Source organism: Notamacropus eugenii, chromosome 5 (assembly GCF_028372415.1).
Source record: "Notamacropus eugenii isolate mMacEug1 chromosome 5, mMacEug1.pri_v2, whole genome shotgun sequence".
NCBI classification, from domain to species: domain Eukaryota; kingdom Metazoa; phylum Chordata; class Mammalia; order Diprotodontia; family Macropodidae; genus Notamacropus; species Notamacropus eugenii.
Genome location: NC_092876.1, coordinates 232,329,947 through 232,356,864, shown reverse-complemented (window position 1 = coordinate 232,356,864; position 26,918 = coordinate 232,329,947). Strand labels below are relative to the sequence as shown.

General features: G+C 38.2%; 1 protein-coding gene across 1 annotated transcript in view; it reads right to left on the bottom strand.

Annotated features, from left to right (window-relative positions):
- Window positions 1-393: 393 nt before the first annotated feature.
- MYO3B (myosin IIIB) overlaps window positions 394-26,918 on the bottom strand; it is a 630,862-nt gene continuing 604,337 nt past the window's right edge. The window contains exon 35 of the mRNA XM_072615711.1: window positions 394-1,210. The gene's annotated coding sequence lies outside the window, so the exon portion shown is untranslated. The remainder of the gene's footprint in view (window positions 1,211-26,918) is intronic.

Below are 26,918 nucleotides of genomic sequence, written 5' to 3'. Positions count from 1 at the left end.
AATCTATTCTACTAATCACTCAGCTCCTGGTCACCAGGATGGAAAATGCCCAGGTATCCAGAAAGCCTGTAATCTATGGGCTAATCCATCTAGATAGACCACAACCTAAAATATTTAAAAGGATTTCTATTTTTCTGTTTTTAAGAAAGGAAAAAGATATAAAGGAATCTCCGCCCCCATTCCAAAGCTTGTTATTACTACGGGAGAACTTTCTACCTAGGTCCCCACTTTAGAATAGGAATCCGGTTGTTTTTGCGAAAGCATTCTCCCCGTTCCTCCTGGCGCAGGGGAAAAAAAGATACTCGGTTCAAAGTTGGGCATCAAGTTGGATAGAGGTGCATCTTCCCTATTAGCCTCTCTTGTCACTCAATTGGGACAACCGCCCTGGTTCCAGATCTCTCTGACTTGTAGAGAAGTTTGAGAACATTTTCTTCACCGATAATTAGCACGGTGAGCCCTCCGGGCCTCCTGAAATTTATTCTTAACGAAGTGGTGTTCCATTAAAAATGCAATGCGCAGGAGATCAAAGTACAATATTTATTTTAGAAATTTGTTGCAATCATCAAGAGATACAGGTATCAAGGCCAAATGCCAATGCTTTTACACAAAGCATTGCTCTCATGAAAAGCGTGTGGCTGCTCCGCCATAATATAAAGAGACATGAAAAGACCAAACACACCGCAAGCTCACAGAAGCCCGAAGGGAGCAAACCCGGGAGGGCTACACGCCGAGTTCATAAACAAGTGCATGGAGCCTAGACAGGAAAAAAAGGGGAGTCAGTGTGGGGGGTGGCGAGGGAGGAGTGGAAAGGGTGGGAGGTCAGCTCCACGATTTAGCTTCTGGGTCACGGATTTAACAAGGGGGAGAGGACTGTTCTTCATTTTCTCTCTCCTCCCTCTCCACCAAGTAGAAGCAAGAATGCCACGTGGGTCTTCCACCCAGAGCAGGCATTACCTGAATGCAGAGAAAACTTGAACCGGGGATGGGGCGGGGGGGTGCAGTTGGGAAGCCCTGCCGTCTGGCTCGGAGCCGCTCCAGCACCCGAGGAGACGCAGCCTGGTGCGCAGCCGAGCGAAGCGGCCACAGCCCAGTAGAAGCTCTCCAGCGCGGTGGCAGCCAAGGGCAGATTTCCGGACCAGGGAAGTTTCCGCAGTCAGTTTTTCCGCAGTTTCTTCCAGGCAGGCGGACAGAGAAAAGGAACAAAGGCTACCTGAGGAAACAAGAGGCGAGTTGGAAGCAGGGAGGGGAGTACTCGCCGTGGGCGGCCCTGAGCCCGCCTGCCCCAATCTGGTTTCTAGATTGGTTCTTCTATATGTGTCCGGGGTAGTTACTTGGTGCCCAGGGTCAACCACCTACCTCCCGACTTTCCCTGCTTTTATTTGGAGTAATTCCATAAGTATCATTGGCTTGGGTCAAACCAGAAATTAACTCCCTTCCACTTAAAAAAATATCCTAGTCTAGAAACAACTCGGACACCTTACTGAATTTTACATTTATTGGCCTATAAGATAACCTCATTGAAGAAAAATGGGTTCTGAACCTGACTGCATCTGGCCCCTCGTTCAGTCTTCGTGGGTCTCAGTATTGCTCCCAATGCAAGACATCGGTTTGGTTAATACAGTAACACCTCTCTGCTTAGTTAAAAGGTCCTTGGAACAGCACTCTGTTACAGAAGGACATCTGTGAATTTCCTCTGAGATCTACAACAAAGTATTACTTAGAGCAGTCACTCAGCAGCCTTTTGAAGTCCAGCTCAAGCAGAAAGCTGCTTTTGTTCCAAACTCTCAACATGGAAGAGATCAAACTTTGTCCTGTTCAATCTGAAAGATTTTTGGTGGGGGAGGGGGAGCCTGGGGAGGGAGGAAGTGGGCAAGGGAATTGTAATATGATATCCCCTGATTTACCTTTGAGGTTTCTTTCTTTTTCTTCCTTTCTCCTTTTTCTCTCTCTTTCCTTCTTTCTCTCTTTCTTCCTTCCTTTCTTTCTTCTCTCTCTTTCTCTCTCTCTGTCTCCCTGTGTCTCTGTGTCTCTGTGTCTCTCTGTGTCTCTCTGTGTCTCTCTCTCTTTCTCTCTCTCTCTCTCTTTCTCTCTCTCTCTCTCTTTCTCTCTCTCTCTCTCGGCATAAATACTCAAATCTGTGTGTTGTCACAAGACATAATAAAGCTTTGAGTCCTAGGAAAAGAGTGACTTTTCTTTTTCTTTTACAATAAAAAAGTAGCATTCTTAGCATATTGGGACACTACAGAATCTCAGGATATTAAATGAGGAAATTGTCTTAGAAACCAGTTTAACTTCCTTGTTTCAGCCCTTTATGTCTGAGTTGAATTTGTGTAATCTATATCTTTGTATACATCTCTTATTTATATAGCTTTTAGGTTTGCAAAATTGTATTTGCTCTTCATCACAGCCCCCATGGTTGACATAGGTATTTTTATCAATATTTTACAGAGGAAGAATCTGAGATTGGCAGATGAAGTAGATGGGCAGTGTGACGAAATGGAGAGAGTTCTGGATTTAATAGCTGTGTCCTTGGGTTTGAATCCTGCTTTGGTGGCCACGGACAAATCTCTCTGGGCCTCAACTGTAAAATGGACTAGATGACCTCAAAGATTCCTTTAGGCTCTAAATCTATGATCCCATGATTTGTCCATAGTCACAACTCCAGATTGGCAGAGGCAAGGATGAGAGAGAACATGTCTATCTCCTAATTCCATTGCACTAGAAGATAAGACTTCATCTGCTTTAGTTTTTTTAACTATAAAATGGAATAATAATAGCATCTACCTCCCCGGGTTGTTTCGAGGGTAAAATGAGATATTTGTAAAGTGCTTGGTAAATCTTAAAGTGTTATATAAATTCTAGACATTGTTATTGTTGTTATTGTTATTATTGCCAAGTAGCACTTGCCAAGGGCTTCGCATGATTTTCTCACATGAGCTTTACCACAATTCTGCAAAATAGGTGCTCTAAGCATTACTAGCTACATTACTAGCTTTTACAGAAACAGAAATGGAGTGTTCCTTCATGGCCATACAGCTAAGTAAGAGCCCAGTTAATATTTGCTGCTGTTGTGTTGACTCTTTTTGACCCCAAACCTTGGGACCAACCTCTGGGAACTCAGAATGACATTATTTTACAGAAATATGTGTTGCAAGGGCTCTGTCAGTTAAAGGATTATTAGCCCACTCCAGAGATCACAGGATCCTAGGATTTAGAGCAGGGAGGGACCCTTCAAGATTGTCAAAAGGGAAACTGAGGAAAGAAACTGAGACTCAGAGAGGTTATATGATTTGCCCAGGATCACACAGCTAGTGTCAGAGGTGGGGTCAGACCAAGTCTTACTGACTCTAAATCAGGAACTCTGAATTATTGCACCATAACACCGCTATCCATGACTGACATAAAAGTTTTATATAGATGGGAAATTAGCTGTTAATGTGTTTTTCCATTGTTGACTTTCTTTTCTTTTTCCATCAGATCCCTTTCCCTCACTCCTTTGGTATCTTCATCTCCTTTGGATACTTTGTATGTTGAAAACTCCTCAGGACTTGAATGAATCTTCTCTATATGATCCAAAAGTCTTAGTGCAGTTTTAAAGCTTTTAGTAACAGAAAGGTGCACTGAAACTTTTGTGACAACTTGTATCTACTTAATTCAATCCCTCTGCTTTTTTTGGTCTTTATCTTTAGTATTATTTTTATTTGTAAGGTCCCATTTAGAACATGAGTATTCTATTAAAAATACATATATATATATATATATACACACACACACATTGTACTTAATGTTTTAGTAAGCACCAGTTTTATTTCAGAATAGTCCCTAAGTAGGACTTTGTTTCATGTAGGAGGGGAGATTTCAAGGTTCTCTGGAGTCAATCCTAGTTATTAATAACATCATGAATGAAGTAATTCAGGCTAATGAAACTTTAAAATATTAAGTTAACAATTGAAAAATTAAAATTTTTTTTGCATGTACCTTTCTTTCTCTCGTTATATTACAGATAGAGAGTGTGGATCTCCACTAAAAATCCTTTAAGATATCATTTTGGCATGGAGGTGACCCAGCTCATCTTGCTATGCCAATAGCAACACTAACTGCAGAAGGTTCATCCAAGCTAGGAAAGCTTTAAGTATGGCCTGACCCAAGATTGCTTCTAAGAACCAGTCTTGCTAAGGGTAGGAGAGGCTTGTTCTCTGAACGTTGGCCTTCGTATGATAGTCTTTTCCCCAAAGCAATTCATGAAAACTCTTTGGTAAATCTTGGAGTTTTGGGGATTTTGAGCTGGGATCTGTATGAATAGAAGAGTATTCATCAAGTTCTCATGGAAGAAGAAAGCCTGGAGTTCCATTTTGCTTTTTTTCAGCATTGATGAATTAACAAGTATTTAATAAACATTTGATATATATAGTCAGGACTGTGTGAAGTACTGAGGGGGATACAAAAGAAGTACAGATACAGTCAAGTCTTCTAGGAGCTCAGATTTCAAGGAGGGTCCTTAAAATTGGAAGAGGAAACTGATAATCAGCTGTAAACTATGTGCTACCAGTCAATATTAGTCAGATTGCATATTTGCACTTGAGGAGTACTTCCTGCACACAACACCTTAAGGAGTTATTTTTATGGTGTAAATTTCAGCCACCTGGGGAGACAGAGATAATTTCAGGCAGATGGGCCTTTTGGTACCCTTCAAATTACATGCTATGAATGGGGCCAGAAATGTCTGGGCCTTCTGACTCTCAACTGTCATTATTCTAGATGAAGAACTAAAGGTATAATGAGATCATCTGGTTCAGCCTTCCAGTAAGATAATAGTAGATCTAGCAGAAGTTGAAGCTTTCACATTGTGGCCTAGCCCTTCTCTTTGATTTCTCTTTCATAGATTATGAGCACAGTGATATTGTTGTTCTGTTGATAACTGATTATACAAGAGATAGGAAGCAATAATTTTTATGTCTTATCTATTAATGGTGGCACATATTCTGTTAACTCTCTTAAAAGTTGAAAGCTATGAAGCTTCCAGTTTAAGTAAAGACTTGAATGAATCTTCTCTATATGATCCAAAAGTCTTAGTGCAGTTTTAAAGCTTTTAGTAACAGAAAGGTGCACTGAAACTTTTCCAGAGACAACCAGGTGGCTAAAAGGATAGAGTACTGGCATGGAGTCAGAATGAACAGAGATAAAAATCTAGCCTTAGATACTTACTGGCTATGTGGCCCTGGGCAAGTCACTTAACTTCTGTTTGCTTTAACCACTGGAGAAGGAAATTGCAAACCACTCCAGCATTTTTGCCAAGAAAACCCCATGGATTGTACTGGTATGCTATAGTCCATTGGATTATGAAGAGTCAGACACAACTGAACTCCTAAACAACAACTAATGCAGAGAGAAAATCTCTAGAAATCTTGGTGGTAGTATCAATATCTGCTAAAAAGCTAGGAGTTTCTTTGGATGTAAGCCTAATAAAGGCTTAAATGACAAATTAGAGTGTTTTCCTAAAAAAAAAAATTAAATGAAATTCTTATCTTCTTCTTTATCCTTCAAACTCAATGATGAGAAGCCCATGATGGATGTTTAGTTTGGTTTAGTTAAAGAACAGAGCTAATGAGGTCTTAAACTTAAGGACTTTATCTCTATATATCTCCATATATTTATATATCCACATATATCTTCATTTTTTTCAGTGGCCAAAAATTCTTAACTACAACTCTGGCCATGCATGTATGCCATTGGTCACTAGGCTGTAAGGACACACATAACCTTACAGATGGAGTAGATTTTTATCATGACTGATAGGCCAAGATCTATGAAGTATTTTGTCCTAATCTGGGTCCAGGGTGATCTGATCCCTAAAAGGGACTGACTGATGTTCTAATGCTTCCCTGGTAAAATGCATTAACTTGTCCTGAACTTGATGATTATTCCTGTCAGATCTCTATATTCCACCAGGCTCCAGATGGTTCTGGCTTCTGCAACCATCCTTTCTTTTTGCTAGACCCAAATTGTCTTGAGTTTTAATCAAGGGCATTTGTTTACAGAAAAAAATAGTAAATTCACAGATTATATACAGGGTATAAGGACCATAAGAGTGCTAATAAAACATGGTATAATAGCTGTATGGTTCTCAAGCTTTTAAAATACATTTTGTTTTCTGAGGCCTACCATGTGGTCTAACTTCATGGGCCCTCACACCATTATCTAGAAATGACTTAAGAGCCACCTTTCTGGGCTTTTGTTCTCCCATAGCCTCCTTATATGTAATAGCCACCTTTTCTTCAGGAATAAAGGGTACAGCTTGGACTTTCCCCAGCTTCTGCCATTCTTTATTTGCTTCATTGGTAGCACTATGCACCTAGCCAATAAGGTATACCATTTTCCTGGGTGTGCCCTGGCACCACCCCTTAACCCCTACATCTCTACTCTCAACCAGTAAGCCACCTTTGAACATAATACATCATAGAGATTATAGTCAATAACTCACCACTAAAAATACCCTCAAAGTTTATTGAAAAACGTCTTCACCAAGTCACATAAGCAAATTTGTAAAGAAGAGTTTAGATATACCCCCAAGATCTCATCCCTCAGTATTCCTGCCCTACTAAAAGTAAGGCTGTAGCATAATTTTCATATACAAAGTATAGTTCATTTTTATTGCTTATTTAGGGATTTATTACAAAAAGGATCATCCTATGACCATAACTCTAGAGCCAGAAGGAACTGTCAGAAGTTATCTAGTCTAACCCTTTCATTTAACAGATGAGGAAGCTGATGTTCAAAGAGGTCAAGTGATTTGGCCAACATCCAAGTTTGATTGTTCATCTTGTGATAAAATCATGGCCCCTAGGAACCACCAATCAGAAATCTTTTTGTCCAGTTCTTTCAAGGAGTAACTTGCTGCTAACATTACTTAGGGGAATCAGGCATAAGTTCTTTTGTTCTAAAAACTCCAATGTTGGGTCTGTGATATTTCTCCTTTACATTTCCAGTAGGACCCCTTCCCCATAATGTTCTTTGTAACACAGCATACATTGAGCTGTTGAGGTTTCAAAAGTTACTTTATATGCTACACATAGCTTTTGGGAGGCACAAATGGTTTAGCCACAAGCCCAGTTTTATTACTTATTTTCATTTTGTAAAATAAATAGGCATCTTTTGAGAAAAAGCAGAGCACTTTTACTGGAGGCAGTGAGGTTTGGTAGGGGAACCAACATAGGTTCAGAAGATCTGGACTCAAGTTCTGGCTTTCCCACTGGCTCTCCCACCTGCAAAGTACTTTATGTCCTCATTTGATCTTCACAGCTACCCTCAGGAGAAGGTGCTATCATTATCCTCATTTTACAGAGAAGGAAACTGAGGTTAAGAAAGGCAACGTGACCAACCTCAGAGTCACATAGCTAATTTCGGAAACAAGATTTGAATTTAGTTCTTCCTGATTTCAAGTCCAGCGCTCTAGATACTGTATCATCCTATATCCATGTTGCTGTTTATTAATATCATTGTTCCCCACACAACTAAGAATCACAATATAAGAGCTAAAAGTGACTTTTGGAGAGCAAACCCTTTTATTTTTACAGATCAGAGGTGTGAGGTTACTTGCTCAAGGTCACACAACTATTAAGTGGTGATTGAGCTAGGACTTCATCCAAGGTCTTCTGCCTCTTAAGTCCAGTGTTCCAAGATTTCACTCCATTTCTCCAGGCCTGGGTCATTTATGAAGTTAATGTTTACTTATTTAAACATTGTACATTAGATCTAAAAATTGAACTCTGAATCATAAGCAATCTTTCAGTTACTCAGTAACTTCAATTTTATCTGAAGTAGTAAAAGGGAATTTATGAACAGTTCTAGACAGAAACATTCTCTGGTGTTTGGGTCAAATGCAAGGTCAACCAAAAAAAGTGAGGTCTAGGACCTTTAGTTATCTTGGGTATAATCTTTAACCTCACCAGACAGAAGTTAATGATAATGATAATTTTAATAATATTAATAATAATAATAATAATATCAACACTTTGTGTTTCTGTAATGCAGGGCTTCAGGTGTTCACAGTATTTCCTTGGTCATAACAATTCCCTCTTTGTTCTTTCTGAAAGGTGTTATAAGGTCCAAAGAGTCTTGCAGAACAAATAGGTATCTCTTGAACAAAGTCAAAGTATTATCAATGAAGAGAGACAGTGAGGCGTAGAACAAGGGAACCAGCATGAGGTCAGAGGGTTGGGGCTCAAGTTCTGGCTTTCCCACTTACTATCTTTGTGATCTAGAGCAAGTAATTTAACTCAAAGAATGATATGTCTAGAGCTGGAAGAGATATAAAATGTCAGTTAGTCCAAGCTCCTCATTTTATAGAGGAAATTAAGTCCCAATGAGGTTAAATGACTTGTCATTTAATGTCATAAATGTCACACATGTCATAAATATCAGAGATGGGGTTTAAATTGAGGTCCACTGGAAATATGTTGTGTATGATTTCATATGTATAATCGTATCCCATTTATTACCTTCTCGGTGGCTGGGAAGAGATGAGAGGGTGGGAGAAAATTTGAAACTCAAAATTTTTAAAAAAATTTCACATTAATCATTAGCAATTTCACATTAGTCGTGTTGTAAATAAGAATTAGAATCAATGGGAAGAACCACAAGAAAGAAGAAACAAAATAACAAAGAGAGAACAAATAGTGTGCTTCTATCCGCATTCAGACTCTACAATTCTTTCTCTGGATGCGGACAGCATTTTCCATCATGAGCCTTTTGGAGTTATCTTAGATCTTTGCATTGTAGAGAAGAGTTAAGTCTATCAAAATTAGTCATTACGCAATGTGGCTGTTACTGTGTGCAATGTTCTTTTGGTTTGACTTAGTTCTTTCAATATCAGTTCATATAAGTCTTTTCAGGTTCTGCACAGCCATTGTTCAGCCATTGTCTGATTGATGGGCATCCCCTCAATTTCCAATTCTTGGTCATAAAAAAAGAGCTGCTATAAGTATTTTTGTACACATGGCTCCTTTTTTCCATTTTTATGATCTCTTTGGGATACAGCCCTAGAAGTGGAATTGCTGGGTCAAAGGGTATGCGCATTTTATAGCCCTTTGGTCATAGATCCAAACTGCTTTCCAGAATGACTGGATCAGGAACTTAAATTGTTTGTTTTTTTAAAAAAAGAATGTTAAAAATAAATAATTTTTTAAAAAAGAAATGTAAGCTCCTTGAGGACAGGGATTGTTTTTCCTTTTGTTTATGTTTGTATTCCCAGTATTCTGTTTGTGCACAGAGCCTGGCACATAGTAAGAACATAATAACCCTTGTTTGTTCAGTGACTGACTACTAAATACTGGGGGAGTTAGAAAATTTAAATGACAGTCTCCTTTGGGAACTTATACTGTAGTAGAGGTACAAGATATACACACAAATAACTATCATACAAAGCATGTCAAGAACATAAAAGAGATTCAATACAAGTGCTAGGTACATTTATCTTGGAGGGAGTTCAATGACTGTGGGCAGGGAGAGCAGGGGCAGTTTTTGAAGTAGGCAGCATTTGAATTTGAATTAAAAAAATGGTTGGGAATCCAGTATATAAGGAAGAGGGAAAGGAGAAGACATTTTACTTATGGAAAACAATGTGAGCAAAGGCAGAGTCAAACACTGTAAAGGAAAGTGGGGAGTATGGAGGCAGTGGTCCATTTGAAAATGTAGAGGACAGTAGTAGGAGATTACACTAAAAAGGAAGGCTGGATTTTTCCAAGGAAGAATTGTGTTATGCTGCAAGAACAGTTGTGATGCAGGAGCTGTCTTATACCTCTTTTTGTATCTAAGTGCTTAGCACATAGTAGTCACTTAATAAATGTTTATTGATTGACTTTGAGTTTGACCCACAATAGATTCCGGTAGTAGTTAACAAAATTATCAGCCTGCTTACTCAACAAAACTGGAGAAGTTTCCTCATAACAGCAATACAATGCAGCATATAGAGTTTCAAAAAAAAATGCCTCAACTTTCTTTTTTGTTTGAGCTATAAAACAGTGTTAAATCATACATATTTATGTAGCACGTTTCCCATCCTGCCAACCCCAAGAGGATAAGTAATTGACCCAAGATCAGGCTTCTAGGAGAAGAGTAATGAATGGGAGAGGAGAAGTGAGGCTGATGACCTGCACAGCCCTCCCTCACTCAAAACAAAGTCAAGTGCAAGTCATGTCATCATATCTCTGATGGCATGGTCTTCTTCAGCAACAAAAGACGAACACGAATGAATGGGACATAGGTCTCCTTCCCTACCCTCTGCCCCCCAGAATAACAGAATCTCCAAGTTGGAAGGGTCCACAAAGGCCATCCTGTATAGCCCAGAGCTGGAAAAGAATCCCTTCTACAACATTTTCAACAAGTAAGGACCCACTATCTCCTGAGGCTGCCCATTCCACTTTGGACAACTGAAATTATTGGAAAGTGTTGTCTTACATTGAACTGAAATTTGCATGTCTTCAGCATCCTCCCATTTCTCCTTAAAAGTACTTGAAGACAACTTTCATCTTTCCCAAGCCTTCTCTTCTTCAGGCTATATGTTCTCAGTTTCTTCAGCTGAGTCTCAATTAAGATAGTTTTTGAGAACTTCCTCATATTGGCTCGCCTTATATGAATGCTCTCCATCTCATCAATTGCCTTCCCAAAATGGGGCATCCAATTCTGAGTATTTCAAATGTAGTTTGAGCAGGGAACAGTAGATGAGTTGATTTTTTCCCCCTGCATCCAGATTTGTCTGTTTGGACAACCCTCCCTGTTTTGATCTTCCTCAGAATTGTTTCTTTTTGTGTCTTCAGGATTTTATCCTTGAAATTGCTGCTTCCCATCCCTTTTTGGCTATAAATGCATGGTGGTGGGATTGAATGAGATCTTCCTGGTTAGATTAAAAAGTATCACATACATAAGTAATATGAAATAGTGTTGAAAAGGTCGGTAAGTTACTCCCATATTGTGAAAAACAATGAAATTAAAGTTCGTAATTTGTAATTAGTACTGTAAACATGGGGAGCCAGTGAAGGTTTTAAGCAAAGGATGGTGTAAAGAAGGAGGTGAGGGGAGAAGGAAAAGATAGCGGCAAGAAGACCAGTTAGTAGATTATGAAATAGTTTCTATGAAAGATGATAAGGACCCAACCCGAAGTGATAGCAGTGTGAACAGAGAGAAGGGAACAAGATAGGAAAGATGCTGAGCTAGAATTAACAGGACTTGGAACTTGTTTAGATAGTGGAGATAGGGAAGAGGGAAAAAAGGAAGGAGAGGGAAAGAAGAGCTAGAGATAACTGGAATATTGTTCTATCTCCTTTCAAAACATCTCACTTGCTTACTAAAGCCTTAAATCAGGGATCCTTAAATTGGGGTCCTCAGATTCTCAATGGATTATTGAATAGATTTAAAGTATTCCATGATTTGGATGGGGAAAAAATGTATGTCTTTATTTTTACTAACCTCTAACTGAAATTTAGTGTTTCCTTCAATTATGAATGTAGGCAACAAACACTATTCTGAGAAGTGATGGATCCATAGTCTTCACCAGACTGCCAAAGGAGTCCATGACAGACAAAAGAGATGAAAATCTCTGCCTTAAATTCTCCAACATTGGACATCACCTTCCATTGGATAGGTAAGAGTGAAAAGGCAAATGACCGTTTAAGGCAACACTTGGCCTAAAGGTAATTTACAATGAAGTATAATCATTCAGTCACTCAATCAGTAGGTATAAATGACAGAGATGAGATATTTTACCCATACCAACTGGTCTCTTACCTGTATTCTAATTGGAAAGGTAGTTTCTCTTTCTGTGCATCAGGCAGGCTATTATCCTCCTTCACTCCATTCCTGAAATGCAATCCTCCTATCTATTTTTTACATTCCTAAACCTCTTTCAGGGTTCATCTTGGGTGCTGAGCTTAGGTGTCTGGGATGTGAAACTTTTATAGATCATTGACCCTTCCCCATTGATGTTCTCTCTTTCAAAATTTCCTAGTGTGCTCTGGATCTCTCCTTTGTCCTCACTTATCCCTCTCTGGTTTTATACTTATTCGTGTTGTATCTTCTTCTACCCACCTTCTCCCCCCATTAGGATATACTCTATTTTTTATCTTTATATCCTCAGCAAATACATGGCTAGTACACATTAAGTGCTTCAAAAATGTTTGTGGAATATCTCTTTAGATGGAAGAAAGAGGTAGAGAGGTACTAGGTGTCCGAATGGAGGAGGAGATAACCTCTGAATGAGGGAAAGGGTACAGAAAGGAGAAGCTATAGTCTGGGCATAGTTAAAGAAGACTTTCCAATTTCGTCATCTCCACCATCTCCTCCTGTTTAGCTAGAAGTTGGGCATATGTATATTTCTGGCCTGCCACAGTTTTATATACACATACATACAATATACATATACATATACATACACAAAAGTGTGTGATATAAATGTATATATATTTATATATACATATATAAACATTTATATATCTACATATATAAGCATGTATATATACTGTGTGTATATATGTATACATATACATAAAATTAATAATTATTTCAATATAATTGGTTTCTGTTACAATCCAATGTATTTCATTCTAAGCATTTAAAACATTTTTCTGAGAAGGTTTTATCTGATGGACTAAAGGATCCATGGCATCAAAAGGTTAATATCCTTTTCCTACTCCAAGATGAGGAAACTTGGGTGGGAAAATAAAAATAGCTACCCAAGGTCATATAATTTCAGAGTTGGGTTTAGAACAAAGGCCTCCTCTGACATTATGCTATACTTCCTGTCTTATTGGTTACTCTTGGCTAACACATTGTCTTGGGCACTTAATAAACGCTAGTCTACTGATTGACTGAATTCCTGTGACAGCTGATGTTCTCTTAACACAGGTGGCCTCATTCTGGAGGAGCCTGATTTCTCATGGATTCCTTAATGGGACTAATTATGTCTGTGTGCACATAATATAGTGTCCCAGAAGTCTTTGTGTAGCTTTAAGCTATTAAAGAAAAAAAAAATTGCACTAAGACTTTTGGGACACCTTGTACATCCTTATACACTCACACTTAGGTACGCAAAGGGAGTCTGCTCCTTTAGTTAGAGACTTCTTTGTGTATTCTTCAAAGACTACTTGCGGGAACCATAGAGCAGCCACCTTTATGGTAGGTGCAATTTTATGTCTCTCCCTCACTTCCTTCTAGAATGTGTGTGGCCATAAAACTAGCCTGAGGCATTTCCATATCAAACAAAGAGGAGCCAGGAAAATGCCCCTCATCAACATAAAAGGACTTTTAGTAATGGGTTGTGTTTATAACAAAAATCAGCAAACCTTTTGCAACAATAAGTGAGTCTAGAAACAATGGTATTTAGGAGAACAAAGGAGCTCCTCCAGACCCTGACCTCAAATCAGTTCCCTGGCAGGTCCACAGCTGCTAGAGCCTCCACTAGGCCAGCTAGCTGGCTAAGAGGCCATGAGAGAAGCCAGCGAGGACACCTGCCTACCATCCACCCAGATGCTCCTACCAGAAAATTGCATTTCAGCGATCACCGTGTGGCTCCTCAGCTACTCAGAAATCTAACTTGGGTATTGAAGATTTTTCGGTTGTAAAAACTACCTCTTTTCTGCATCTTAAGACATCCTGAAGTTCTATGGAGAACTTTTCAAGAGAAAATTCCAATAGTATTAATCCAACCTGTTGTTTGCTGGGCTCATAATCAGGGCTGACTGAAGATTGCAAATGTATTGCAAATGATTGTAAGGGAATTAGAAAAAAAAAACATTTCTGGAAAAACTAGCTTACTTTATATTTTATCATATTCTGATTTGTTGCTTGCTCTGACACTTCTGTTAATAAGTTATATGAAAGATGAACACATATAATATTCAGAAAATGATGTTGGACACTGTAGTTTACAATATCTTAGTTTAATATGAAGGGAAGGGAACAAGCATTTATTAAGTACCTACTATGTGCCAGGGACCACACGAAGTGCTTTACAAATATTATCTCATTCTTATAACAACTCTGTGAGATAGGTGCTATTCTGATCCCTATTTTACAGTTGAGAAAATTGAGGCAGATAGCAATTAAGTGAATTGTCCAGGGTTATACAGCTAGTAAATGTCAGAGGCAAGATTCAAGCTCAGATCCCTCTGACTGCATGGTCAGCACTCTATCTACTGTGCTATCCTAACTGGTAGCATTACTGGTGCTATATTAAATGATCTAAACTGGAAATCCTTGCATTTGGCAAATATCATTGAAGAGGTTAATGTTCCACTGTTCTGATTAGAATCCATGTTCAGTTCTGTGTTCACTTTTGGGCACCACATTGGCAAACTGAAACTTATCTGGAGTTGGTGATCAGGATGGTGAAAAGGCTGAAAATCAATTCCATAAGAAGGAATAGTTGTGGGGATGTTTACTCTGAAGGAGAGAAAACTTAAGGGTGACATGATTGTTGCTTTCTAACATTTGAAGGGAAATACCTGAAAGAATTAAACTTGCTCTGCTCAGAAGAACTGATATGAAGTGAACAGGATCAAAATGTTATACACAGTAACAGCAATACTGTTTCATGAAGAAATGTGAATGGCTTAGCTATTCTCAGCAATACAATGATCCAAGAAAATCTCAAGGGACTAATGATGAAGCATACTATACACCTCCAGAAAAAGAACTGATATTGTTTGAATACAGACTGAAGCATGCTATTTTTCACTTTCATTCTTTTTCTTTTATTAGAGTCTTCTTGTACAAAATGGAAATGTTTTACATAATTGCACATGTATAACCTACATCTGATTGCTTATAATTTCAAGGGGGAAGGAAGGGAGGGATAGAATTTGGAACTCAAAACTCAGAGAAAAATGTTTTGAAAATTGTTTTAATATGTAATTGGGGGAAAAAGAAAAATACATTTTTTTAATTGCTCTGCTTCCCTTCAGAGGACAGAATTAGGAGAAAAGGATGGGAGTTTCAAAGAGTCAGATTTCAGCTCTTTTAAGGAAAGACTAGCTAACAATCAGATGTATTTCAAAAGGAAATGAGAGTGTCTTTCATTCTAGGGAAGGAAGACCCAAGAATGAGGGAGGGCAAGGAGGGCAGGGGACAAAGAGAGGGACTGGAGGGGAAGGAGAAAGAGAAGGGCTCCCGAAAGAAGAGGAATTGTAAGACAGGGTAAGAAAGGCAAGTTGATAAGAGGTAAGTAAGAAGGAAGTGAGACCAGGAAATTAGCTTTCTCAGAGCTAACAAAGGGACAAGGTACTATGGGGTTCGGGGTGGGGACAGAAAGTATAGAGAAGAGGAAGAATTATGTAGTCATTTGGGGTGGGGAAGGGAGGCCAGCTAGGTAACTCAGTGAATAGAATGCTGGATCTGGAGTCAGGGAGATTCATCTTCCTGAATTCAGTTCTGGCCTCAGACACTAGCTGTGTGTTCCTGGGCAAGTCACTTAACCCTGTTTGCCTCAGTTTCCTCATCTGTCAAATGAGTTGGAGAAGAAAATAGGAAACCACTCCAGTAACTGTCAAGAAAACTCCAAATGGGGTCTTGACTCTTTAGCAACAAGGATTTCACTCCCAGAAATCCCAGAAATTATAGAGAGCAAGAAGAATTGTGTACACCATATCATTGCCACTATACTGCCAAGGCCAACCTCCTACAGATATCCTTGAAGACATTCCCTTCCATTTCATTATCATCCTTTGTGTCTCCTCCCTTTTTCAGCCAAACTCTAGGAAACATGTGCGTACATTTGTGCTTCCACTTCCTCTCCTCTCACTCCTCAACTTTTCCAATCTCATCACTTAACTGAAATTGCTTTTTCCATAGTTACCAAAGCTACATAGTCAAATCAGATGATCTTTGCTCAGTCCTTATCTCTGTGCATCTATTTGCTGCATTTGACCCTTTTGACCACCCTCTCCTCCTGAATACTCTTTCTTCTAACTTTTACAATACCACTCTTTCCTGGTTCTCCTCAAACCTGTCTAAACACTTTGTCATTCTCTTTTCCTGGCTCATCATATCATGCCCTCTAAATATGGATGTACAAAGGGAGCTGTAGTGGGTTCTCTCCTCTTTTCTTTTTACTTCCTCTCTGTCTTAGTGACCTCATTAGTTCCTCTGGGTTTACCATCTCTATGCTATTGACTTTGATTACATATCAAGTCCTAATCCAGGGGTGGGGAACCTGCGGCCTCGAGGTCTTATGTAGCCTTCTAGGTCCTTGGGTGCGGCCTTTTGACTGAGTCCAAGTTTACAGAACAAATCCTTTTAATAAGGGGATTTGTTCTGTGAAGTTTGGATCCAGTCACATTTGAGGACCTCTAGGGTCACAGATGGCCTTGAGGCTGTAACGTTCCCCACCCTTATGGGACCTAAACAGCAATCTTATGTTTGCCTCTTGGATATTTTAAACCAAGTGTTTTAGAGACACCTCAAATTCAATGTGTCCAAAACAAAATTAATGATCTCTCCCTTAAAATCCACCCCATTCCACACTTCCCTATTTTGTTCAAAGCCTCCATTGTTCTAGTCTTCCAGGTTCACAATACAGACATACTGTCCTTGACTCCATACTGTCTCTTAGCCTATATATCCAATAAGTTGCCAAATCTTGTGGTTTCTACCTCTATAACAGCTCTCACATCCTGTCCTTACTTAGATACTTAACATGCTATTTCAAGTCTTCATTGTGTCTCACCTAGAAATGGACTCTTAATTGATCTCCATGCCTCAAGTCTCTCCCCATGCCAGTCCATACTGGTGCACAAGTAATAGTCCTTAAGCACAGATCTGACCATGTAACTCCCCTATTCAATCAACTCCCATGGCTCTCTACTGCCTTTAAGATAGATAAAATTTAAACTTTTTTAGTTTTTAAATCACTTCACAACTAGGTCCCAACCTAATTTCATTGTATATTACTCTTCCTTCTACACTCTACAATACATGTAAACTGGGCTTTTTTCTGTTGCTGTCCCTTGGCATTCTATCAGCCCTCTCCATGTCTCTTCACTGGCCATCCTCCATGACTCACAGACCCTGCCCCCATCCTTCAAGATGAAACTCAAGCACCACCTTCTACATGTAGTCTGCTATAAGTACTAGGGCCCAAAACATCTTGTATTTAATTACTGATATTTATTCTTAAAATAAATAAATATCAAATATTTATTTATTAAAATATTCTTTAAATGTTAAATAAATGAATATTTTAAAATTATTTAAATTAAATATTTATTATATGTACTTATATATGTACTTGCTATCTTTTATAGAATATAAGCTTCTTCAGATTGAGGAGTGTTTCACTCTTTGTTTTTGTTTTCGAGGGTGCCTAGCACAGTGCCTTGTCCCTGGTAGATGATTAATAAATGCTTGTTAATGGAGTATTTGATGTTCATATTTCTTTTAAAAATGTTTTAATATTTTATTTATTTTTCCAATTACATGTAAAAATAATTTTTAACATTTAAAAAAATTAAGTTCCAAATTCTTTCCCTCTTCTTTCTTGAGAAGGCATGCCATTCAGTATATACATATGCAGTCATGCAAAATATATTTCCTTATTTGTTATGCTGTGAATGAAAACACAGGCCACAAAACCCCCAAGAAAAATAAAGTTAAAAAAAAGTATGCCTTGATCTGTATTTAGGCTTCATCAGTTCTTTCTTTGGAAGTGGAGATCATTTTTCATCCTAAGTTCTTCAGAATTGTTTTGGATCATTGTATTGCTGAGAATAGCCAAGTCATTCACAGTTGATCTTTGTACAATATTGCTGTTACTGTTACAATGTTCTGGTTCTGCTCACTTTAGTTTGTATCAGTTCATATTAAGTCTTCCCAGGTTTTTCTGAAACCATTTTGGTCATCATTTCATATAGTGCAATAATATTCCATCAAAATCATTTACCACAACTTGTTCAGCATCCCCTTGGTTTCCAATTCTTTGCCACCACAGAAAGACTTGCTATAAATATTTTAGTACATATTGGTCTTTTTGTTTTAATCTCTTTGGAGTATAGACCTAGAAGTGGTATTGCTGAGTCAAAGGGCAGGCACAGTTTGAATGCCCTTTGGGCATAGTCCCAAATTCCTTTCCAGAATGACTGGATCAGTTCACAATGCCACCAACAGTGCATTAGTGTCCCAATTTTTCAATATCCCTTCCAACATTTGTCATTTTCCTGTTCTGGCATATTAGCTAATCTGATAGGTACCTCATAGTTGTTTTGTTTGTATTTCTCTAATCAATAGTGATTTAAAGCATTTTTTGTTATAACTGTAAATAGTTTTGATTTCTTCTTCCAAAAACCACCTGTTCCCAATATCCTTTGACCATTTATAAATTGGAGAATGACTCATATTCTTATAAATTTGACTCAGCTCTCTATATATATTTGAAAAATGAAGCTTTTATCAGAGAAACTTCTTGTAAAATTACCCTCCCCTCCCCTGCCAGTTTTATGCTTTCCTTCTAATCTTGGCTACATTGGATTTGTTTGTGCAAAACCTGTTTTAATTTAATGTAATCAGAATTATCTATTTTATATCCCATAATGTTCTCTAGCTCTTGTTTGTTCAAAAATTCTTCGCTTGTCCATAGACCTGACAGGTAAAATATTCCATACTCCCCAAATTTGCTTATGAGATCACCTTTTATGTCTAAATCATGTAGTCATTTTGATTTCATCTTGGTATATGGTGTGAGATGTTAGTCTACATTAGTTTTTGTCAAAAAGTGAGTTCTTGTCCTAAAAGTTTGGATGTTTTCATTTTTCAAACACTGGATTACTATGGTCATTTGTGTCTTGTGTACCTAATCTATTCTACTGACCTACCACTCTATTTCTCTGTTGTTGTTGTGACCTCCATTTAGGTTTGCTTGGAAAAGATTGGAGTAGTTTGCCATTTCCTTCTCCAGCTCATTTTACAGTTGGGAAAACTGAGGCAAACAGGGTTAGTGACTTGCCCAGTGTCTGGTGCCAAATTTGAACCCAGGTCTTCCTGACTTCATGCTTTGCATTCTATCCAATCGCACCACCTGAAACAAGATATTACATGAAGGAAAGTAGAAAGAAACACTAAAGACAACCTTACAGATGATAATTTCATCACTACTACTGACTGAAGTCAAGAATTTCAGAAGACAACATTAGATTTGGGAAGGCAACAAGATAGTGCTTGAAAATAGGATCTGGATTCCTAGACCATGGCAGAAAAATATAAGAATAATATGTTTTTGCACAGAGATGCAATGCACCAAAGGGCCAATATGAATGCACATGCTTAGATTCTTATAAATCTCAGTAAAAAGGATTTTCTAGTGAAAAGAGGAGAAAGAACACCACCTATAAATCCATCAAACTGAATACCATAGAAAGTAGCTACACTGTAGAAAAAAAAAAGCTGTTGGAACACTCAGAAGTTCATGAGACAAAAATCCAACAAAGAACCTAGCAAGAAAACCCACACCTTTAGATGCATAAATTCACAAAATGTGGGTAACAAGAACATGAACCAATGCACCATTATATATATTAAGAAGCAATTTGGAATTATATTATGAAAGAAAATAAATATATATACTCTTTGAACCAAAGATTCCACTGCTTGGCATATATCTCAAGGAAGCAAATGATAAAAGAGAAAGGTTCTATTTGCACCATAGTGTTTATAGCAGCATTTTCTTTGTGTGATAGCAAAGAACTAGAAATAAAATAGATGTTCATTGATTGACTAGTGACTCAACAAATTCAACAGATGCAATAAAATATCCGTGTGCTATAAGAACTAATGAATATGATTGATTCAGGGAAATATAAGAAAACATATAAACTGATAAAAAGCAAAATATGTAGAACCAGAAAAATAATACATATAATTAAATGAAAAGAAGAACAACACAATAATCTATAAAAGCATAATAAGCAACTTGCCCTAAGGAAGAGATGTGAGAATTTATCATTCGTTCTTTTTTGCAAAGCTGTACTAATGGTGTGGAACACTACATATAAAGTCAGTCTTGGTTGACATGTTGGTTAGCTTTACTGATACATTTTTTTCCAATATTTGTTATTCTTATAAAGGACGGTTTCCTGAGAGAGAGAAAGGAGAGATATATGATGTAAAAACAAAAACTACCAATACAAATATTAAAAAAAGAGTAGTTACTTATGTGAGAATAACAAGGAACCAGAGATAGGAAGCATTGTGGAGAACATTTTGGTAAAGATATACTGAGGTAGGAAAAGAACTGATAATTGTCATTGGAGAATATTACAAACCAAAAATAGAAATTAGCTGAGGAATGTGGGAAGCAGACTAAAAACTGGGCATGGTTTAGTAAACAGGGACTTCAGTAGAGCTGATATTTTCTGGAGTTCTTCCTTTCCCTGCCCAAAGCAGAGTTGCAAATTATTTTGAATTCCATTAGTGATACCTTCTCCAGAAAGTAGAGGAACCAACAAGGGAAAGGATATCATGTTCACCAATAAGATGGAACTAGCTGCTGGAGATGAAATCATGGGATCTTGGGAGGAAGGGATAACTTGATCTTAGAAACTGTGATAGGGAATAGGCAATTTGGGTATAGTCTTACATGCACTTTTGTAGTTGCAGAGAATAAATTTCAAATAGAAAAAAATAGAACTCTAAGAACTAAAATTTTGTAGTATAGTCAGTATAGGAGGCTTGGGAAACTTTCAGGAATGAAATGGTGAAGACATAAGAAAAAATAAGGAAGAAGAAAAGAGGTCCATATGGATGTCCAGGGAACTCATAGACCAATTTAGATTTTTTAAAAGGTATAAACAGAAGCTAGAAACAAGGGAATATACTGGAGGATGGGTATAAAAGTATGAGTCAGAGGAAAAGGACACACACACACATATATCTATATGTTTAAAGAAGCCCTTTGTGCAGAGGCAAAGAATTGGAATGAAGGGGATGTCTATCAGTTAAGGAATAGTTAAATGAATTATGTTATATGAATGTGATAGAATGTAATTGGGCTGTAAAAAATGCTGAAAGAGTCAGTTTCAGGGAAACCTGAGGAGAATTGTATGAACTGATGCAGAGTGAAGTAAACAGAATCAGAGCAATAATTTATGCAATAATAACAGCATCATAAAGTCAAACAGCTTTGAAAGACTTAGGAACTCTGATCAATGCTGTGACCAATCACATTCCACAGAGGTCCCATGGTAAAATGTGCTCCCTACCTCTCAGCTGAAAGATAATAGATTCAGAATGCAGATTGAGACATATATGTACACACATATATATGTATATATATATGTATACACATATATATGTGTATATATATGTATACACATATATGTGTGTATATATATGTATACACATATATGGAGGGGGAGAGAGAGACAGAGACAGAGAGAGAGAGAGAGAGAGATGACCCAATGTGGGGACTTGTTTTGCTTTACTTTACATGTTTATAAGAGTAGTTATGTTTTTCTTTTTCTCAGTACATGGATGGGAGGTGAAGAAGGGGAGTTGGAAGGGAGAGGATAGATTTTAATTGATTGAAAAAATTAATTAAAGTAAAAGTATGAATCAGTCCAATAAGGATGTTGTCAGTGATATAAAAACTCAGAATAAGCTAAGGTAAGCAAGGAAAGCTAAAGATAACAAAAAAAGGTAAGGTTTTTAAAAAGATATATTAAAGAAATGGTCTAGTTTCAAAGCAAGTTCTGACCTGCATTGGTAGGGGAAGTTTCCTCACCTGGGATTTCTTTATATCAATGGAATTATAAGTCTAGCCCCTATCCCTAAATTGGGGAAAAGGGAGGATAAATCAAAGAAGGGATAAGACTATTGCTGAGGGTAAATAGAACAATAAGAATGCCTAACGCTTATCTAGTGCTTTAAATGTTTACAAGACATTTTACATGCATTATTTTATTTGACCCTCTGTAAAACCCACTGAGACAGGTGATTTCATTATACCCATTTTATAGATCTGGAAACCGAGGCTCAAAGAGATGAAGTGACCTGTCCATGGTCACACAGCTAGTGAGTATCAGAAGTAGGAGGTGTGTCTAGATCCTCCTGATTTCAAGTTTAATGTTGTTTCTATTATGCCATGTTCATCAGTCTCCTAGAAGACAGAAGGCAGGGCTACTCAGTTTATTTTGCTTCCTCTTTCTCTGTCACAGAGAATGAATGACCTTTTACCTGGAGAGGACTGACCAAAAATGGCTAATGAGAACTTGATATCCAAATGAGGAGGGAAATAGTAAGAGAAAATCTTACTCCTCTTGATAAGTCTAAGACTCCAGATCTTTTTTTTTTTTTGCCTGCACTGAAAAAGCTGGCAGATGTGTATTCTGAACCATTATTAGTAACCTTCAAAAGACTGTGAAGAATGGGAGCAGTGTTATGGAAGAAAAGAAAATATCCCCATTTTTTAAAAAGGCTTAAGAAAATGCAAACTTTGGACCAGTAAGTTTAATTTTGACTCCTGGCAAAATTAAAAATATATTGTTAAAAGGATGGTGAGTATCTGTTTAAAAAAGAAAGCAGTGACCACAAAGAACCTGACCAAGAACAGATCATGCCAGACTAACTTCATCTCCTTTTTGTCAAAGGGATAGTAGAGTGGTATGCTGTAGACACAGTTTATCTAGATTTTAGCCACGCATTTGGCAATGTCTCCCTTTCAATTCTTGTGGAAAAGATGGATGTACTCTAGAAGGGTAATGCAATTAAATGGACTCAGCACCAGGTGAATGACCAAAATAGCTTTAAAAGGTTTAATGTCAGCTAAGGAGGAGGTCTCTAATGAAGTGCCTCAGGAGTTGGTGCTTAGCTCTGACTGGAATAAAGCTATAAATAGCATATTTATCAAATTTTCAGATGATACGAAGCTAGAAAGGATAGTGAAGAGCTGGATGACAGTGTTAGGGTCTCCAAAAAACCTGGTTAGAGCATTGGATCAAATGTAGTAAGATTAAATTCAATAGAAATGAGAATGAAGTTCTACCCTTGCATTCCAAAAATAATCATCATAAGCATAAGGTGGGGCAAGCATGGCTAGATAAACTGTTGGTCTGAAATAACCTGGGAACTTTAGTGGGCTGCCAGATCAATAGAAGTCAATAGGCAGTCAAGAAAGTGAATGTGATCTTAGGCTACATTAGGAGAGTCATAGAATTCAGAATGAGGGAGGTGTCTGCCTTGCTCTATGTCCTCATTGTTGTTGTTGAATAATTTCGGTCGTATCTGACTCTTTGTGACCCCATTTGGGGTTTTCTTGGCAAAGATACTGAAGTGGTTTGGCTATTTCTTTCTCTAGCTCACTAGCAGATGAGGAAACTGAAGTAAACAGGGCTAAGTGACTTCTTCAGAGTCACACAGTTTGAGGCCAGATTTGAACTCAAGAAGATGAGTCTTCCTGACTTCAAATCTAGCACTATATCTACTTCACCACCAATTTTGAGTGGAGTCTAGGGGCTAAGTTGGTGATTAATCAGAACTAGGGTTTAGGAAGATTATTTTGGTAGTGGTATATAAGGTGAATGAAAAGAGAGATTAAAAGCAGGGAGACCTTTGGGCAGTGATTATAATGGCTATAATACAAGAAGTAAGAAAAGGATAAAATATGGTGATAGTAGTGGGAAACTAACTGTGTCAGGATTATCAGAAAGAAAGAATCCATGAAACTTGAGGAAAGGGTAGTGGAAGACTCAAAGGTAACAGAACATGTTAGACAAGCTTTTGAGTTTGAGTGCTTAGGGAAATGATAAGACTATGAAAAAAAATCAGAAATGTGGAAGGTCAGCTGGTTTGGAAAGGATGATTATCTGGTTCATTATTATATGCAGTTAGAGGAACTATGGGGCAGCTACCTTGTGCAGTGGATAAAGTGCTGAGCCTGAAGTCAGGGAGATTCATTATCTTGAGTTCAAATCTGGCCTGGAGGCACTTATTAGCTATGTGACTCTGGGCAAGTCACTTAACCTTATTTGCCTCAATTTCCTCATCTGTAAAATGAGCCAGAAAAGGAATTGGCATTAACTTTGCCAAGGAAACCCCAAATGGGATCAAGAGTCAGACATGACTGAAATGCCTCAACAACAACAAAGAGGAATCATAGTAAAATCACATTTCCTTGAACTACGTGCCAAAAAGACTTTATAAAATAGGACTGATTAGTCTGTAAAACTGGTGTCAATGGTGTTGTGCATAGAACATTAGATTCACAGTCAGATGACCTGGGTTCAAATCCTGCATCCGCTATCTAATAACAATTTAGCCTTGGCCTAGTCACTTGTTCTCTTTGGCTACATTTTCTTTATCTGTAAGAGTGAGGCTGTTGGACTTAATGATTTTTAAATTCCTTTCCTAGTTTAAATCTATGATCCCAACTCAGTCATGCTCCAAACCATAGTGTTATATTTGCATCTTTCCACTTCCCACAGGGACACATCAATAACATAGCAAACATAATTCTTTATGATTTACTTATAAAAAATAGACATCCTATTACTGCTAATTCCTCCATACTATGAAGAGATCTTGCTGGTTTTTGTTATACTTCTAATGTAAAATTGAGTCAATTTTCATTCATGAAGTCAGCTTCCTGAGAATTGTCACCTTGGGAGTTTAGAACCTCTATCACCAAGAACAGTCCTCTGTTGTTGTTGATGATGGGTCATTTGGAGTGTTTGTAGAAGGTGATTTATTGTAGATTGGTCAGAGAGAGTAGAGTAGGGTAGACTTCTACTTCATTGGGAACACGCCTTTCATTCATTCATTCATTCATTCATTCATTCAACAAGTATAAATTAAGGGAAGTTGGGAGGTAGAATTGAAGAGACAGACAATTTCAGATTAATGAAAATGCAGAGTGGGGAGATGGAGGGTCTTGTGTAAGGAATAGCAAGGAGATCAGTGGTATTAGATCTCTGAGTAAGGGGAAGGAAGTAGGGTAGAGTAAGCCAGGAAAGGTAAGGAGTCAGGTTGTGAAGGACTTTAAAAGCCAAACAGCATATTTTATATGTCATCTTGGAGGTATTATGGAGCCACTGGGAGTTTACTATTCGTCCCATGCTTTAGGAAGATCAATTTGACAGTTGAGTGAAGGATAAACTGGAGTGGGAAGAGACTTGAGGCAGACATTGACCAGAGGGCTATGAAATAGTTCAGGTATGAGGTGATGAGGGCTTTCGTTAGAGTGATGGAAGTACCAGAGGAGAGAAAGGGGGATATACAAGAGACGGAACAAAGACAGAACCTTTAACACTTGGCAATTGATTGGATATGGGCAGTGAAAGTGAGAAAATGAGGATTACACCTAGGCTGTCAGCCTGTGTGAAGCGGAGGATGGTGGTACTCTCCACAGTAATAGGAAATTTAAGTAAAGGTGATGGTCTTGGAAAAAAGATAATCGTGAGTTCCTTAAAGGCAGGGACTGCCTTTGGCTTCTTTTTGTATCCCCATACTTAGCACAGTGCCTAGCACTGTGTATATATCACTGTGTGGGTGCTTAACAAATGTTTATTGATTGATTTAGTTTTGGACCTGTTGAGTTTAAATTGTCTAGGGGACATCTAGTTCCAGATGTCCTGGGACTTCAAATCCCTGAGTTCCATTCAGGCTTCTTTCTGCTGTATACCAACAGTTCTAGGACAAGCCACAAGGCAGTCTTGCTGAGTGCTTCAGGGCTTGGTGCAAGTGGCCTCACCACTTCTCTGCATTCCTCGGTTGCTCACTCACCCTGGCTCTAAGGCAATGTTGTGTTTGCCATCTCTACCTACCACCCAAACACTTAGCCAGCTAAGCCTTCCTTTTCAGGGATTTAGCTAATGGTTCTTTAACCTCATTCCCCAAAGCACATTTGAAATGTTTCTGTGTCTGTGACCATGTACTGAAGGAATACATTAAATTTGGACCAAAAAGATGATGTGGAAAGTGTGGATTTTGTTATAGGCCAACTTTCCTGAGAGGCCTTGTGGCAGAGGAAATAGAGTGCTAGGCCTGGAATCAGGACCATCTGACCTAAGTGACTTAATTTCTCTGAACCTGTCTCTTCATCTCAAAAATGGGGAGAATTACAGCACTTGTCTCAGAAGATTGTGAGGATCAAAGGAGATAATGTGTGTAAAACATGTTGTGAACCTGAAAATGATATGTAAATGTTAGCTATTACTATCCTTATCATTCTCTTGATAGTAAGGTACCTATTACTGGCTTAAAAGTTGTAGTCAGGAGTGGTTTGCGTTTGGGCTTAAATAACACAGTCCTGTTACTGTCTGAAGGGCACTTTGAATCAGAGAATGTTTGAAGTGGAAGAAGCCTTAGCCATCATCTATCGAAATATGAGGTTTACAACTGCAAAGGAACTTTGAGATCATTAAATCTAATCTCCCCTTACTATATAGGGGGAGACTAAGATCCAGCTTTGTGAAATGGTTTACTTAAGATTATTCAGCTAGTGAGCAGCTAAGCTAGGGGGCTTGAGTCCATCTCTCCCGGTTCATTGTTCTTTTTATTAGGGTGGATGCATCTTTGAGGTTCAGCTTTAAGTTGGTCATTATTGCTGCCCTCCTGGAGATTACAATCTAAGGCACACAACCAAGACTCCCGTCCAAGAGCAGAAAGCTTTAGTGGCTCAGATCATACTGTCTTTATTGAACAAGCACTTACATTACATGAGAAATCAAACCAAGTCTGCATGCTAGGCATAGGCATAGGTACAAATGTACTTTGTAGGGAAGAGAATGAAGAATTAATGAAAGTATAAATTCAGAAAGGGTGCGTGCATGTGTATGTGTGTGTATGTGCATGTGTGTGTGTGTGTGTGTGTGTGTGTGTGTGTGTGTGTGTGTGTTCTAGATGAAGAAACCAAAACATTTCCTGTTACTCCAAGAGGCATTCATGGA